Source organism: Diabrotica virgifera, chromosome 6 (assembly GCF_917563875.1).
Source record: "Diabrotica virgifera virgifera chromosome 6, PGI_DIABVI_V3a".
NCBI lineage: Eukaryota > Metazoa > Arthropoda > Insecta > Coleoptera > Chrysomelidae > Diabrotica > Diabrotica virgifera.
The window spans coordinates 74,009,525-74,028,152 of NC_065448.1; positions in this window are offsets into that span (position 1 = coordinate 74,009,525).

Below are 18,628 nucleotides of genomic sequence, written 5' to 3' on the forward strand. Positions count from 1 at the left end.
ATATGAATTTTACAAATAAGACAAATAGGCAATTAAAATGGTATATTTATTTTTTCCCTACACGATTACTTAATTTTTTATAAAAAAATCAAATTTGACTATGAATAGTTATTAAAAGTTTGGTAAAGTGAACTATAGATAAAAAAAATTAACTTTTATTACAAAAATTAATTTTTTTTGAACAAATATTTAATTTGTGTTACCACCCAATCAACTGATTTATTCAAACTAGAAAAAAAATCAGGCCCGGATTTAAAAAATTAGTTCGTTTTGGTCTTAGAAAAAATTTCACCCTGTATATACGCTTTTTGAAAACTCTAATTTGAATTTTAGAAATTAGACAAATAGGCAATTAAAATGGCATATTTATTTTTTCCCCACACGATTACTTAATTTTTTATTGAAAAATCAAATTTGTCAAAATCGGAATTTTAACCTAAAAATTAAAAAAAAAATGAAATCACGGTAACTCGCTACAACTCTGTTCCATTTTAATATTTTTTTTCTGAAATTTTTACAGTACATATCTCTTACCATTGTGAAGACTATGAAAATTGTTGTAGACTTTCAGTCTTCTTCTCGTAAAAGTTATGAATTTTTAAAAATAAAAGGTGCAGATTCGTGAATTGCAAAGTTAAATCGCAAAAATTAAGTGAAAAAATTTAAAATTTATCTATTTGATCACGTCTATGTTAACCCTCCCTTAGTTGCTATCGGTGTCACACACCGACGACAGAATTATTCATTCAGGATTTACAAAATAACTGGTTTTTTCTATCGCCACTTTCTGTACCTCTTCCTATCAACTAACCTCGTGTTAGTATACATTCTTACCTACTTGGGTACATTTGTGCGAGTCTTATAGCTATTTTCGGTGCAAGACTCCGTAGCGACTAACGGTGTGGTTATTACTTTATTGGCATAACTTGCAGTTCAGGTAAAGATTTAGCATCTAATTATTGCATTTTATCGGTAAGTTTTGGTCAAATCTTATTTATAGATGTCCTTTGAAGCCGAACAAAAACGTTTGTTGGAATTATGGGAAATGGTTCCTAGCGAATATTTTTATAATACAAATAACAATATGTATATTCTTATACTAGGGTTTTTCATTTTATATCTGTTGTTTTTCAATAAAACATTTTCAAAAATATTTTTCAGTCATTCCTATACACAATATAAAATATTTGTATGAATTTTGTAGCAATAACTATTTTTTTTTAAATTGTCGGTCTCTGACACCGTAGCGACTCTTGATGCTCCGTTTATCCTAGCGACTAACGGAGGGTTAAACTATAGAGTCCAAAGAGAAGTGTATGGGGAGTTTTAGATCTAGACGTGTTATAGAAAAAAAAATGGTGAAACTTTTAATTTTAAGAAAAACGTTGTTTTGACAAAAAAATTGTGATTTTGACAAATTTGATTTTTTAATAAAAAATTAAGTGGTCGTGTGGGGAAAAAATAAATATGCCATTTTAATTGCCTATTTGTCTAATTTGTAAAATTCATATTAGAGTTTTCAAAAAGCTTATACAGGGTGAAATTTTTTCTACGACCCAAACGAACTAATTTTTTAAAGCCGGACCTGATTTTTTCTAGTTTGAATAAATCAGTTGATTGGGTGGTAACAAATTAAATATTTGTTTAAAAAAATATAACTTTTGTAATAAAAGTTATTTTTTTTAAATCTATGGTTCACTTTACCAAACTTTTAATTCATAGTCCAATTTGATTTTTTTATAAAAAATTAAGTAATCGTGTGGGGAAAAAATAAATAAGCCATTTTAATTGCCTATTTGTCTAATTTGTAAAATTCATACTAGAGTTTTCTAAAAGCGTATACAGGGTGAAATTTTTTTCGCACAAAATTAAAAGTTTTGAAAAATTTGAGACATCTTAAGGGATCGAACATAAATATATCGCATGATCTCACAAAGGAACAACAGGAAGAAAACAAAATTCTTCGGAAGCACCTTTCACTAGCTAGGCAAAACAAAGCAAACGTATGTTATATAAAAAACAATAAACTGATTATAAACAAAACATCTTATACAGCCGCTGAACTAATTCAAGAAGAGGAAACTACTGAAATAGATATAAAACCTACAAGTAGTGATCCCGGAACCCCTCGTTGTAATAAACAAACCTATCCACTTGAAGTAGAAAAAGGAAAGATCTCCCTTGATGATAAAGCAAATATAACAGAAAACACCAACCAGGAAAGTCGGAGTGACCAAACAACAAGGAATCAAAACACTAGAAGCAATCCAAACGTTGAATCAGACCAAACATCGCTGAATACTACATCATCATTATTAAAAGTAAAGAGTGGAAAGGCCACCCCAACCTCAAAATCAGTTGATACAGATAAAAAACAACCAACGTATAAGACGCGGAACAACTCTACATCAAAAAAATAAATTATTACTGTCACAGCTATTATATAATCTAATTGTTCGTATAATTTTTCTGTTTGATTTGTTGTCGTTTGTGTTTTTTTGTATATTAATATATAACTAAGTGTGATTTGGTTGTAACTGTTGTCATATAAAATTCATATAAAACACAGCACAATTCTACATCACAAAAATAAACTATTACGGCCATAGCTATTAATATTAATCCGATTGTTCGTATAATTCTGTTCGTATAATTTATATACCTAATAGTGTAGGAAACAAAGGTTGAACCTTGCAAAATGGACACAAGTCCGGTTTTATTTTTTTTCTGGTATATCAAGGGGTGCTTATTATAAGACTAACTTTTTCTGAAAAAATTTCGCCCCGGAACCTCCCTTTTCACCCCTTTAAAGGGGGTAATTTGTGGTTTTTGCGGAACGTAGCCCTTCCTGTAACTTTTACAAAAAATTTCTTTTATAGAAATATGAAGAGGACTATATTTTCTACGATCTATTTCCGACAGCATTTCTCTATCATCCACCGTTTAGCGGGGGTGGCGCCCTAAATTTGACAAGTTTTTAAAAAAGATGTTTTTAAACAAAACAAAGCAAACGTATGTTATATAAAAAACAATAAACTGATTATAAACAAAACATCTTATACAGCCGCTGAACTAATTCAAGAAGAGGAAACTACTGAAATAGATATAAAACCTACAAGTAGTGATCCCGGAACCCCTCGTTGTAATAAACAAACCTATCCACTTGAAGTAGAAAAAGGAAAGATCTCCCTTGATGATAAAGCAAATATAACAGAAAACACCAACCAGGAAAGTCGGAGTGACCAAACAACAAGGAATCAAAACACTAGAAGCAATCCAAACGTTGAATCAGACCAAACATCGCTGAATACTACATCATCATTATTAAAAGTAAAGAGTGGAAAGGCCACCCCAACCTCAAAATCAGTTGATACAGATAAAAAACAACCAACGTATAAGACGCGGAACAACTCTACATCAAAAAAATAAATTATTACTGTCACAGCTATTATATAATCTAATTGTTCGTATAATTTTTCTGTTTGATTTGTTGTCGTTTGTGTTTTTTTGTATATTAATATATAACTAAGTGTGATTTGGTTGTAACTGTTGTCATATAAAATTCATATAAAACACAGCACAATTCTACATCACAAAAATAAACTATTACGGCCATAGCTATTAATATTAATCCGATTGTTCGTATAATTCTGTTCGTATAATTTATATACCTAATAGTGTAGGAAACAAAGGTTGAACCTTGCAAAATGGACACAAGTCCGGTTTTATTTTTTTTCTGGTATATCAAGGGGTGCTTATTATAAGACTAACTTTTTCTGAAAAAATTTCGCCCCGGAACCTCCCTTTTCACCCCTTTAAAGGGGGTAATTTGTGGTTTTTGCGGAACGTAGCCCTTCCTGTAACTTTTACAAAAAATTTCTTTTATAGAAATATGAAGAGGACTATATTTTCTACGATCTATTTCCGACAGCATTTCTCTATCATCCACCGTTTAGCGGGGGTGGCGCCCTAAATTTGACAAGTTTTTAAAAAAGATGTTTTTAAAAAAAAAATATTTTTCCGTAACTGTAAAGGAGGTTAAGAAGAAATTCTGCGGCAATTATTCACAAATAATTGACTGATTTTTTGGTATAGGTTTCACTTAAGAGTAATTGCCCTTTTTTTAATTACAGGGTGTTACATTTTAAAAAACCTCTTTTTATACCATCTGAACCGTTTATGCTAGAGTAAAAAGACTTTCAGCAATTACCCATGTACTGGTGCTATTTACAAATTTGTATAATACACCCCCATTTTTTCCCCGGAACCACCCCAAAAAAAGAAGAATTAATAAATAAATTGATTTTCTTGGAATCCTTCACACACAATGCCCTTTATTAATATGCTTCATATATCATTTTGTGCACGTTATTAGTACCCATGCACGGACACCAAAAGCAATTTCCTAGTGCAACCCCTGTAGCAAAAAAAAAATAAATAAAATGGGGGGTTGAAATTTTTTTTTGTTTTTTGCTTTTTGATCCATATGGGCATATGCTTCATCAATAGTGCTTTTCAAAAATATATATGGTTATTGCAACATCTCTGCGAAAACCACCCCTATCCTTGAAAATATACTGCAGAAACTACCCCTATCCCTTGGCGAGCATGTTTTTACGATTTTCTCATTACCTATGTATTCTTTTTAAACAAAACTTATACAAGGTTAAAGACCACTATTTACTCTAAAAATTATGTCCTATTCATTTTTTCGTATAAGCAACTGTTACGGCACAGTGGCGCCGTAAATCTCATATATGCTTTGGCGGGCTCCAGTTTTTGTTTTTTTTTCGTCATCTGTTCGTTTTATTGATAAAGTACTTATGCAAAATAAAACAACAGAGTGTAACCTACAAATTATGACTTATGCACATTTTACATTCTTTGCTCCCCAAAGCCACAGTGGTGGCCCAAAATAAATGTTTGCATATTTTCGCCACCTACATGTATTTTATTGCATTAATGCTACCTTAACAGCACAATATTTACCCTTAGGTGGTCGCTACGCAGTGGCGGATCCAGGTTGGGGTGATGGGGGTGATCACCTCCCCCCCCTCTCAAACCAAGTGATATTATATTCAAAGATTATAAAAATATTCATTTATTTTTAGAGAAATTTAACCAATTGGCACCCCCCTCTTAACTATGCGGGATCCGCCACTGTCGATTAAGCATAAAAAGTCATTCTTATAAAAATAATATTAATATAATATAAGTATTTCTATAAAAATAAATGAATATTTTTATAATCTTCAAATATAATATCACTTGGTTTGAGAGGGGTGGGGGTGATCACCCCCATCACCCCTCCCTGGATCCGCCACTGCTTAGCGACCACTTAGGGGTGAATATTGTGCTATTTAGGTAGCATTAACGCAATAAAATGCGTGTAGGTGGCGAAAATATGAAAACATTTATTTTGGGCCACCACTGTAGCTTTGGGGAGCAAAGAATGTAAAATGTGCATAGGTCATGATTTGTAGGTTACACTGTGTTGTTTTATTTTACATAAGTACTTTATCCATAAAACAAACAGATGACGAAAAAATAAACAAAAACTGGAGCCCGTCAAAGCATATATGAGGTTTACGGCGCCACTGTGCCGTAACGGTTGCTTAAACGAAAAAAATGAATAGGACCTAATTTTTAGAGTAAATAGTGGTCTTTAACTTTGTATAAGTTTTGTTTAATAAAAATGAATAGGTAATGAGAAAATCGTAAAAACATGCTGGATAAGGTATAGGGGTAGTTTCTGCAGTATATTTTCAAGGATAGGGGTGGCTTGCGCAGGGATGTTGCAATAACCATATATATTTTTGAAAAGCACTATTGATGAAGCATATGCCCATATGGATCAAAAAGCAAAAAACAATAAAAAATTTTCAACCCCCCATTTTATTTATTGTTTTTGGCTACAGGGGTTGCACTAGGAAATCGCTTTTAGTGTCCATGCATGGGTAATAATAACTTGCACAAAATGATATATGAAGCATATTAATGAAGGGCATTGTGTGTGAAGGATTCCAAGAAAATCACTTTATTTATTAATTCTTCTTTTTTTTTGGGTGGTTCCGGGGAAAAAATGGGGGTGCATTATACAAATTTGTAAATAACACCAGTACATGGGTAATCGCTGAAAGTCTTTTTACTCTAGCATAAACGGTTCAGATGGTATAAAAAGGGGTTTTTTAAAATGTAACACCCTGTAATTAAAAAAAGGGCAATTACCCTTAAGTGAAACCTATACCAAAAAATCAATCATCTATTTGTGAATAATTTCCGCAGCACTTCTTTTTAATTTCCGTTACAGTTAGGGAAAAATATATATTTTTTAAAAACATCTTTTTTAAAAACTTGTCAAATTTGGGGCGCCACCCTTGCTAAACGGTGGATGATAGAGAGATGCTGTCGGAAATAAATCGTAGAAAATATAGTCCTCTTCATATTTCTATAAAAGAAATTTTTTGTAAAAGGTACAGGAAGGGCTACGTTTTGCAAAAACCATAAATTACCCCCTTTAAAGAGGTGAAAAGGGGGGTTCCGGGGCGAAATTTTTTCAGAAAAAGTTAGTCTTATAATAAGCACCCCTTGATATGCCAGAAAAAAAATAAAACCGGACTTGTGTCCATTTTGCAAGGTTCAACCTTTGTTTCCTACACTATAAGTGTCATTTCATAATAATTAATGTCATATACATAAAAGTTTGTAGAACGTATAACATGGATCAATTTATCCGGGATGTAGATTTCGAACCCTATAATACACACGAAATAAAAAATATATCGCACTTAAATGATTTTGTTAAACCAGAAACTAATGAATCCAACTTAAAAATTATTCACCAAAACATCAGAAGTCTAACAAAAAATATAGACGAATTCAGTGCAATTTTGCACCAATTAAGTGTGGATTTTGATCTTATTGTCCTAACAGAGACATTTAAACTTTGTGATGTTAAATATTACGATGATGAGAATTATACTTTTTTGCATACAGATTATAATTTGAATAAAAATGATGGAGTAGCGGTATTTATAAAAAAGAACATTGTATATTCTTATAACAAGGTAATGATCGGATATTGTCAGGTGATACAAATATTTATTACGCTCAAAAATTATAAACGATGCTTAGTCACTTGTATTTATCGTTCTCCTTCTACCAATGTGGAAGAATTTCTTCAGTATTTGGAACAATACCTAGATCAAGCAAAATCTGAACAGATCGACTACCATATATTGCTTGGAGATATTAATATTAATATTAAAGACAACTCTGATGAGAACGTCTTTACATATCTGAACTTAATGTATGACTACAATTTTGAATCCATGATTAATAAATATACTAGAATACAAGGTAATTCCAAAACTTGCTTGGACCGTATTTTTTTTTAAAGTAATAAAACAGAGTAGTCACGAATCTAAAGCAGCCGTTGTAGACACTTGTATAACCGATCATAAAGCGACTGTTATGTGCATACCGCTTGATCTAAAACATAATTATAATAAAATCATTAAACAATATCAAGTAATAAACTATAAAAAACTGAATAATCATCTAGAAAACTATCACTGGGAAAAGTATAATGATTTGAAAGACGTTAACACTAAATGTAACTTACTGTGCAAAATTCTTAGTGAACTAATTGAAAGGAACAGTTATGTTAAAAAATGCAGAAAACATGAATTAAAGCGCCAATCTTAGATAACTGCCGGACTGGTGAAATCCATAAATACAAAAAATTTGCTATATCACAAATACATCAAAGATCCAGAAAATATAATTAAAAAAACAATTATCTTAATTACAGAACATATCTCAATAAATTAATAAAAAGCACCAAAAGAGATTACTTCCGAAATCAGATCTTAAAAAATAAAAATGTATCTAAGAATTTATGGAACATTATAAAAAATTTAAAAAGTACAAAAGAAGAAGGAAATATTCCAGAAATTCTCACAGAAGATGGAATTATCACCAAAGAAAATACTACAATCTCAAATTCTTTTGTTCGTTATTTCACAGAAATTGGAGAAACATATGCTAGAAAAATAATACCACCTCAATCATATACGCCTATATATAGGGTGTCCCAAAAGTAGTGGAACGGTCGAATATTTCGCGAATTAAACATCGGATGGAAAAACTGAAAAATACGTGTTCAATCATTTTCAAAAATCTATCCAATGACACCAAACACCAACCCCCACTACACCCCCTGGAGGTGGGGTGGGGGGCAACTTTAAAATCTCAAATGGAAACCCCTAGTTTTTCTTGCAGATTTGGATTCGTTACGTAAAAGTAGGCAACTTTTATTCAAGACATTTTTTCGAACTGTGGATAGATGGCGCTACAATTGGAGAAAACGATTTATCCTGATACCATAGGTAAATTATAGAAACGGTCTAATATCTCGAGAAATACACTTCCAAATGAGAAACCAAAAAACAAGTTTTTAATATTTTTCCGAAAACCTATCGACAAACACCAAACATGACCCTCTAACCACCCCGTGGAGATGGGGTGGGGGGTAAATTTAAAATCTTAAATAGCAACCCCCACTTTTTATTGCAGATTCGAATTCGTCATGAAAAATTAAACAACATTTATTTGAAACATTTTTTAAAATTGCTGATAGATGGCGCTAATAAATCGTATTTTTCCAATTAAAGCGCCATCTATCAACAATTCTAAAAAATGTTTCGAATAAATGTTGCTTAATTTTTCATGACGAATCCGAATCTGTAATAAAAAAAGGGGGTTGCTATTTAAGATTTTAAAGTTACCCACCACCCCACCTCCAGGGGGTGGGTTGGAGGGTCATGTTTAGTGTTATTCGATAGGTTTTCGAAAAGTATTAAAACCTTTTTTTTGGTTTCTCATTTGGAAGTGTACTTCTCGAGATATTAGACCGTTTCTATAATTTACCTATGGTATCAGGATAAATCGTTTTTCCCAATTATAGCGCCATCTATCCACAGTTCGAAAAAATGTCTTGAATAAAAGTTACTTACTTTTACGTAACGAATCCAAATCTGCAAGAAAAACTAGGGGTTTCCATTTGAGATTTTAAAGTTACCCCCCACCCCACCTCCAAGGGGTGTAGTGGGGGTTGATGTTTGGTGTCATTGCACATTTTTGAAAATTATTGAACATGTATTTTTTAGTTTTTCGATCCGATGTTTAGTTCGCGAAATATTCGACCGTTCCACTACTTTTGGGACACTCTGTATAAATCTTCAAACCATTCTATATATTTGACACCAGTCTCAGAAAGTGAAATAGAAAACATTATAAAAAACCTAAAGAAAAAGTAATCTCCGGGAATTGACAAAATAACCGCTGAAACAGTAATAAATATAAATAGAAAAATTAAAAAACCATTAGTTGAATTAATAAATCTAATATTTGAAACTGGAGTGTACCCGGATAAGTTTAAACAAACTGTTATAACTCCTATTCTTAAAAAAGGTGATAAACGTAATCCTTTAAACTATAGAGCAATTTCACTAATGACAACCTTAACAAAAATGTTTGAGAAGTCACTTAAAACCCGACTAACAACTTTTTTCAATAAGCATAACATTATATCATCTTCACAATTTGGTTTTCGAGAAAGTATTTCTACAAGTGATGCAATTACAGAACTTGTTAATGACATATATGATAGAGTTGACAAAAATAAACCTACTGCTTGTGTATTTCTGGATTTAGCGAAAGCGTTTGATACGGTAAGCCATCCACAACTGCTGGAAGCATTGGAAGCATGCGGAGTGCGCGGAATTACACATAAGTTAATTCAAAGTTATTTAAATAAAAGACAACAAATAGTGAAGGTAAATAACACTTATAGTGATCAACTCATCCTAAAATGTGGTGTACCTCAAGGTACAGTTTTAGGTCCATTACTATTTAACGTTCATGTAAATGACTTATACAACATAAACACCGAAGGAAAAATAATCAGTTTTGCTGATGATACTGCTATTTTGTATAGTGCAGACACTTGGAAAGATTCAAAAAATAAAATTGAAGTAGATATGTTTAAAATAATTCAATGGTTCAGTTATAAAGGGTTGACAATTAACTTCGAAAAAACGTTTGTTATTCCATTTTGTAGTAATAAAGTATCACTACCATCTTTTAATCATATAAGCATCAATAACATGGAACGTAGCATAACGATTAAAATATCCAATAATATAAAATATCTGGGTATAATTATCGACTCACATCTAAGGTGGGATAAGCATATGAACGAACTAACAAAATGTTTGAGAGCTATAGTTCCTAAATTTAAATATATAAAATCAATAATCGATGTAAAATACTTAAAAATACTATATCACTCACTTGTTGAGTCCAGAATTAGATACGGAATACTTGGCTGGGGTGGTGTATTAAAAACATACTTAAAAAAAGTTGACATATTACAAAAGAGAATACTAAAAATAATATTACATAAAAAACGCACATACTCAAGTCATCTTCTATTTATTGAAGCAAAAGTAATGGATACAAGAAAACTATATATGTATTCAATATTACTATACATATATAACAAAAAACATATACTTCATAAACTATGCCACCCATATGAAACCCGTAATAAAACAAATAAAAATGTCAAAACTGAAAGTAGCAAAAAAAAATTAGGACAAAGATACATCCTTTATCAAGCTCCAAAAATATTTAATTCCTTACCTGAGATGTATAAAATATATATAACTACTCTCAACTCACCAGTGATGGTTAAATCAATATTTAAAAAATATGTTGTTAATTTGGATCGCGGCTATGTGCAAAATTTAATGGATTAAACAACTATTATAATTTTGAATGGTTTGATGAATGTGTTTATTACATGAATGTCATAACGTCAAAGTGGGTATAGTTTTCATCATCAGAATAAAAGAATAAATAAAAAAAAGAGAATAATATAAATACGTTGTATAAATTGAAGTATAATTTTAATGTAGATGTAATTAGACTTAATTAATTATTTATATTTTATGTAAGAGTATTCTGCTATCTGTTTTATGTATTACACGATATACACACTATTCCCGTGATCGACCATTTTTGGTTTTAACGGATAGTGCCAGATGTGTAATTAACGTTATTATTTTAAAATTCTTATACAGATACATGTACATGAAAACTAATAAACATATTATTATTATTATATCCAGATTTAGCCATACGGCTCACACTCCCTCTAAGGGGAAAATTGACTCATCCCAGATACCTACGGTATCAAAAGGATTGAGCTCTGGTGGGACTCTTTCCGTGTTATCGAGCCCTAGGTGACTTGGTATGCAGGTGTATCTCCCAAAAATTTTCGTACACATCTGGCCGTTGCGAGTAGTACAGCTTTCTGCATGGTCTTGTAAAGATGTTCATTTAGACCCAGCCTTTTTATGCTTCCGAGGAGGTTCTTCGGAATGACTCCAGTAGTAGACATAACAATAGGTATCGTCTGGGTACTTTGCATTCTCCATTGCCTTCGTATTTGAATTTCTAGATCTCTGTACTTGGCGATCTTTTCAGTGAATTTACTACGTAGATTATTGTTGTTAGGTATCGCCACATCAATTAGTGTTGTTTGTCTTGTTAATTTATTAACTAGTACGAGATCTGGTCTATTATGTGCCACTGTTTGGTCTGTGAGCACAGTGCGGTCCCAGTATAGCTTGTAGTTGCCATCCTCAAGCATACTCTCAGGGACGTATTGATAATACGGGAGATGGTCCGTTTGGAGAAGTCCCAGCTTGATAGCTATCTCTTGATGAAGGATTTTTCCCACTGCGTCATGCCGTTCCTTGTATTCAGTTGCAGCAAATGCCGGCAGCCCCCTGTAAGATGTTGGATGGTTTCTTGGGCTTGACATCCATATCGGCATCTGTCGTTTTGAACCTGAGGGTCTTTGATGATATATTTCAGGTAATTTCTGGTTGGTATAACCTGATCCTGAATGGCCAGTAATGAACCCTCCGTTCCAGGGAACATCTTTCCTGATGTCAACCAGTAGTTCGACGCTATATTGTCGACATAATCTTGGCTGACCTCATTGGGATGTCGCCCGTGCAAAGGTTTACCCATCCAGGCGCGCACTTTTTCGTCCTTAGTAAGGTGGTTTATGCGCAGTTCTGCTTCCCTCAGTTTGATCGGTGTTGTGTCATCTACTGCGCAGATAGCGCGATGTAGAGTAGATGTCTCAGATGCATCTGAAAATAAGTTCTTTAATTAGCAATTTGTTTATCTAATTGCTCACCTATATCCATAAGTCCTCTTCCTCCTAAATACCGGGGTAATGTCGTTCGTTCTACTGCACTTTTAGGGTGGTGTTTTTGTGCCTTTGTGAGGTGTGTTCGTACTTATCGCTGAAGATTTTCTATATCCGTTTTTGTCCACTTAACAATACCAAATGAATAGCTAAGCGCGGAACAAGCGTAGGTGTTTAGTGCCTTAAACAAATTTTTACTGTTAAGCTGTGAACGAAGCAGCTGTTTTACCCTTCTTATAAACTCAGTAGTTATCTCAGTTTTCATTTGCTTATGGTCAATTTTCCGCGCCTGCTTTACTCCAAGATATTTGTACATATCGTTGTCGCCCATGGCCTCGATGTTCTGGCCATTTTGCATATCGAATCCACCGGGCTGTACCTTTCCTCTGACTATATTCAAAACACGGCACTTGTCTAGACCGAACTGCATACTAATATCATTAGAAAATGTTTCTACAGTTTTTAGCATCTCTTCTAGGTGTTCTCGAGTGGAAGCCATTAATTTCAAATCATCCATATACAACAGATGATTGAGCTTCGCTACCACAGTATTATTGCTTTTAATGCTAAAACCTGAGTCAGTGGAGTTTAATAGCTGGGAAAGGGGGTTCAAAGCTAAACAAAACCACAATGGACTCAACGAGTCTCCTTGAAATAGGCCCCGGTTGATTGCGATATTTTCGGTTTCGATATTGTTTTCACCAGGTATTTGGAGGTGAATTTTAGTCTTCCAATCTCTCATTATATGCCTTAAAAAGGTCACTATGTTATCATCTACTTTGTATATTTTCAATTTATTATATTATTATTATTATATTATTAAACAATGGGAGCAGATACTTTTTAATGGTCATTTGTTATTCCCCATAGGGGCCTCTATACGAGGTTCCTCATGACTCACCCTGTATGAAATTAATTGTTCCTTCTAATGAAAAAAAAAATATGTCTGGGGACACGTCTACCTTTTGTTGACAATAATACACTCCTATTGCTTGTGATAACGCTCTAATGGGAATAAATTATCTAGGTTTATAATTAGAAGCTAAAAAGCCCAGTTAAACACGATCGAATACAGAAAGGAGTAACATACAAGCCATAATTGCTACTTATACTGGCATGATTCAGATTATTCCTAGAAATAAGTAATAATTTAAATTCAGAGGTTGAAGGACATTAATAGATCTGTTTTTAGGTTATAATAGGAAATACGCCTGTCTGAATAGGTAAATGTCCTTATCCAGAATAAGTCATTAAAACATTTATTAATGTATTTTATCGTATTTTACAGTAGAACTTTTCAACTAGTTTGTTTTTTGAAATGCTAAATATAAATACAACTATCCGACTTATGAACTGATTGTAATTAGTGTTGCCCAAATGCAAGACCAAGACGAGACTTAGACAGTCTTGGTCTTGGTCTTGCGCCAGTACACTTGGTCTTGGTATTGCGCTCCCAGTTTTGGTCTTGGTCTTGGTCTTACAGCAAGAGTCTTGCAAGTCTCGCAGTTGCCCATTAGCCTATTGCATATCTTAGAACAACGTAACAGAGAGGTACATTTTAAGTTAAATATCATAGCCATAGTAAATACTAGCCAAATTAATAAATATCTAAACAACTGACACCGGGTGGGGTTTGAACCCACAATCTAAAGTGATCGCTGTCTATGTTCTAACTAACTAAAGTTAAACTACCTCTTAAAGCCCACAAAATTTTATTTGCGTATCTCAGCCGATTTTAGAGCAATAAATAAATCGTCAGTTTGTAAGAAAAATTTCAACCCCTCCCTATTTGGTAAACAAAGCATTTATAAAATAAACGTTTATGAAGTAAACTGTCATTAGTTTTTCGTGCAGAATTACCCATTAAAGTTTGCCATACTTACTTAAAAACATTCTGTATTGATGAAAAACATGGCTAGTTAAAAAAGTAGCTAACTTTTTTATTATCCAATATAAGTGAATGAATAAAAAACATAATGTTAAGAAAATATGAGGCTTTAGTTGGGCTTTAATTTCAGTATGCTATTATTGCATGCTAGAATAATAAGTTAGCATAATGCTAGAATATTCCACAGAGTGAGAAAAAACACAGTTTGATTGGTACACCCGGTATACACTGACAAAATTGACCTGTCTAGCAACAATATCTATTATTACTGCGATATTTATAAAGAATAGAATAAGACCAAATATTAAAAAAAATCACTTAAATTTAAATAACAACAGGTTTAGGAAATTTGAGACATTAAAAATGACCCATTTTTAAGGTGGTGCCATGGACGTATAAATAAAGATGGGTGGTGCGTTAATTTCTTGGAGAAGTGTACCTATATCGTTAAAATAATATTTCGGTAATATGTCTACACGATATCCGGCATATTATACGGGGCCCGGCGCTGCATGTCGAAACAAAACTTCCATTTAAAAAATTGAACAAAATATTCTACAATTTCCCTAATAAAACGCTTTGAAACAGTGTATTGTTTGGATGTCGACCTTTTCGTGTAATGGATTCTTTATCTATAATATTGTATTGTAAATCATAATATATCCATTTGCCGCCGTATTCCATAACAACAAAGAAGCTTTGTTTTTGTTTTCAAGTTAGGTACTTTTCATTGTTCATTTACCGTTGGCGGTGACACACTGTAAAATGGCCAAATTGCAATTTTTGTTATCGCTTAATCCTTGACGATTTGGAATAGTGTGTATATGTATTGTTTTGGGTATATTTTCGTGTACTTAATCTATTTATTGTTTAGCCCATTTTTTCATTGTCCAGTCACCCTTGGCTTATACAGGGTGTTTCATTAATAATTGTCCATATTGTAACTGGAGAAACCTTAGCATAAAATACGAAGATTTAACCTAAAACACTTAAATAAAATGTGGTTCTTTATTGAGTTACAGGGTGTTTTATCTAAAAATTTAAAAACTATTTTTGCTCAGAATTTTCAAGCTGTTCGACGTATCCTTTTTATACTTGGCAGGAAGTATAGGTACTGTACAAACTACTAGATTATGTTAAACAAACGTTTCTGGCTATTACCAGAGGCGTACGACGGGGGAAAGTGAATGGTTGACCCTTTCCAAATTCTACGCCACTGGCGAAATTGCTATTTTAGTTCAATTTTTGGATTTACCAATACTTTCTGTGAAAATAATATACTCTTCATTCGTAACGATAAATTCATTAGTTTTCGAGATCTTTGAAGTTAAAAATGAAACAACACGGTTATTTTGATTAATGTATTGTGTCACTTTATTTTTAATTTCAAATATCTCGATAACTAATCATTTTATCGTTACGAATGAAGAGTATATTATTTACATAAAAAGAATTGCAAAATCAAAAAATTACACTAAAATAGCAATTTCGTCAGTGGCGTAGAATTTGGGAAGGGTCAACCAGCCCCTATCCCCTGTCGTACGCCTCTGGTAGAAGCTAGAAACGTTTATTTATCTTAATTTAGTAGAGTGTACAGTACCTACACTTTCTGCTAAGTATGATAAGGATACGCCAAATAGTTTTAAAGTACTGGGTACAAATATTTTTTAAATTTTAATCATATGAATCATATAAATTAACCAAAATAACTGTGCCGTTTCATATTTAACTTCAAATATCTCGAAAACTAATGACTTTATCGTTACCAATGAAGAGTATATTATTCACGTAGAAAGTATTGGAGAATCTAAAAATGGCACTAAAATAGTAATTCCTCCAGTGGCGTAGAATTTAAGAAGGGTCAACCATTCACCATCCTCTGTCGTACGCTTCTGGTAGTAGATATAAACGTTTGTTTATCACAATTTAGTAGGGTGTCTAGTAGTTGAATTTTCTGCTAAGTATGAAAAGGATACATCGAATAGTTTTAAAATGCTAAGCAAAAATAGTTTTTAAATTTTTAGATAAAACACCCTGTAACTCAGTAAGGAACCACATTTTATTTAAGTGTTTTAGGTTAAATCTTCGTATTTTGTGCTAAGGTTTCTCCAGTTACTATATGGACAATTATTAATGAAACACCCTGTATATAACAAGTGTTGTTGAAAAAACTGAATCTGTTTTCAAATCTATTTTTTGAGTTTGGTTTATTAGAGTTTATTAGGTTTATTAGGTTCAATTTGTGCAGTCGATTCAGTAAGTTTAAATTTTAAATTCTGAAAATATTGTGAAATGAAAAAAATTGGTGAAATAAAAAGAGAGTAGCTGAGTGGAGCGATGAAAAGAAAAATGAAACAAAAAAAGGAAGAAGTTTTGAAGAAGATAATACCCAAAATTTGTTCATTTTTCCATCAACCAGATTCTCAAAGTGATTTAGATTGCAATGGTAAGTACTAGATCTAGATCTCTATCTACTAATGAAACAATAATTAATCCTTATCTAATTGTCGTCTGTAACAGGAGTAGCCAAGGTCCTTCATATTCTTTGATAGAAATTTGAAATTTTTTAGAAGCCGTCATTAAATGCGTATTAAAAAGTTATGCAAAAGAGGTGTTAAAATTTTTTTTACAGAATTTTATACAGAATATTTATTGAACATATGTAAATAAAAGTACAACCTATTTGTACTAAATTTAAATATTATAAATTTATTTTACTTCTTTTGATAATTCTTTAAATCTTAGTGAATAAATGGTGACAGCACTTCTTAGTAATTCTTTCAGATGCTGGTTAGTTGGTACTGATGAGTAATTGAATTTCAGGAATTTTAAAGTGGAATAAAATTATTCACACATATATTCTTCTTCATGTGCCGTGCTCGATTATCGAGTGTTGGCTATCAAATTGGCTATAGTAATTTTGTTGGCGGCAACTCGGAAAATGGAAGCTGGAGTTTCTCAAACCACTCTCTTAAGTTTCTAAGCCATGGCGTTTTTCTTCGACCTGACCCTTTTCTTCCGTTCCTTTGCCTTTTATTATTAAATGGAGTATATTATAATTCTCTGGGTGGCGCATTCTTCTCTAGGTGCCGTCTCCGCTTCGAAGGTTGGCAATCATCAAAGCGATTTTTACTTTTGAGAGTGCGGCTCTAAATAGTTCGTTGTTACTACATCCAAACTATGCCCTAAGATTCTTCACCAATGAGTTAAATCAGCTATCAGCTTCCGATAAATCTTTTTCCTGGATTTTACTTACATAATGAAGTGGAGTATTAGATATTTATCTCCTCTCGTCACATGTCCCATATATCTCTTTCCCAGAAGTACTTCTCTTTCCTTATGCATACGTCTGTCTCATTACCTCTACGTTGGTTATTCTATTTACCCATGAGATCTTCAGCACTCTTCGGTACATCCACATCTCGAATGTCTCCGGTCTTCTCACGTCAATTTTCTTCAGTGTCCACGCTTCCATCCCGTAGTATAATACGGATAGCACATAGCACCTCATAGCATGACCAAAAAAATATTCAAGTTTGCGAGTTCTTACTGTTCTGATGACTTCCCGTAATTTATCCCCTCCAATGTATAACAACTTCGTTACGAACTCTATCCACCCAACTTATTCGTAGGATCCTCCGATACACCAAGGTTTCAAAGGCTTCCAGGTTTTTGAGAAGGGTATCCGTTAAAGTCTAACCTTAGACACCATACAAAAGAGTACACATTCACATAAGTACGGTGTTCCATCGAACATTTTCTAGCACTACCTTATATCAGTTCTTGAAAAAGTCCCCGCGAAAATCTTTGATACGGGGCCCCTGTGGGGCTAGCTACGCCACTGCTGCTGAGAAAGAATGTATGATTAAAGAATTTTATTTTTACATTATAATAATGACCTCTCAGTACATGTCAAATGTGTCGAGTGTTCTTTTAATGGATATTTTGATTCGGTATGTATGTTTATGGTATTGTTCTTAATGCGCATAAGTCCAATTTTCAAAATTTTTGTTACAATTTTTTTTGTTTCTCATAGAGTATCTATGAATATAGCCGAACTTATATACTCCCTAAAACGACCCTCAGTTCTAACTGCAAGACGCAAGAGTCTCGCAGGCTTAGTCTTGTTCTTGCTCAAGTCTTGCACGGTAAGTCTTGGTCTTGGTCTTGCTAAAATTAGGCGGTCTTGGTCTTGGTCTTGCGAAAACGCAAGAACAAGACCAAGACCGATTTTGGGCAACACTAGGGCTCTCTACCCAATAATATGTAGGTATGATAATGATAACGTTTATCCATAAATTAAGAATAATTAATTCGTACCGCGTATGTGATCAGGACCCTAAATTCCTGTCCCGAGAATACATCAGTAGATTGGCTTCAAGTATTGCAGGGGCGGGCAACGCACGAACGAACAGAATGAGGCTGGCCAGGCAGTGACTGTCACTGGTACT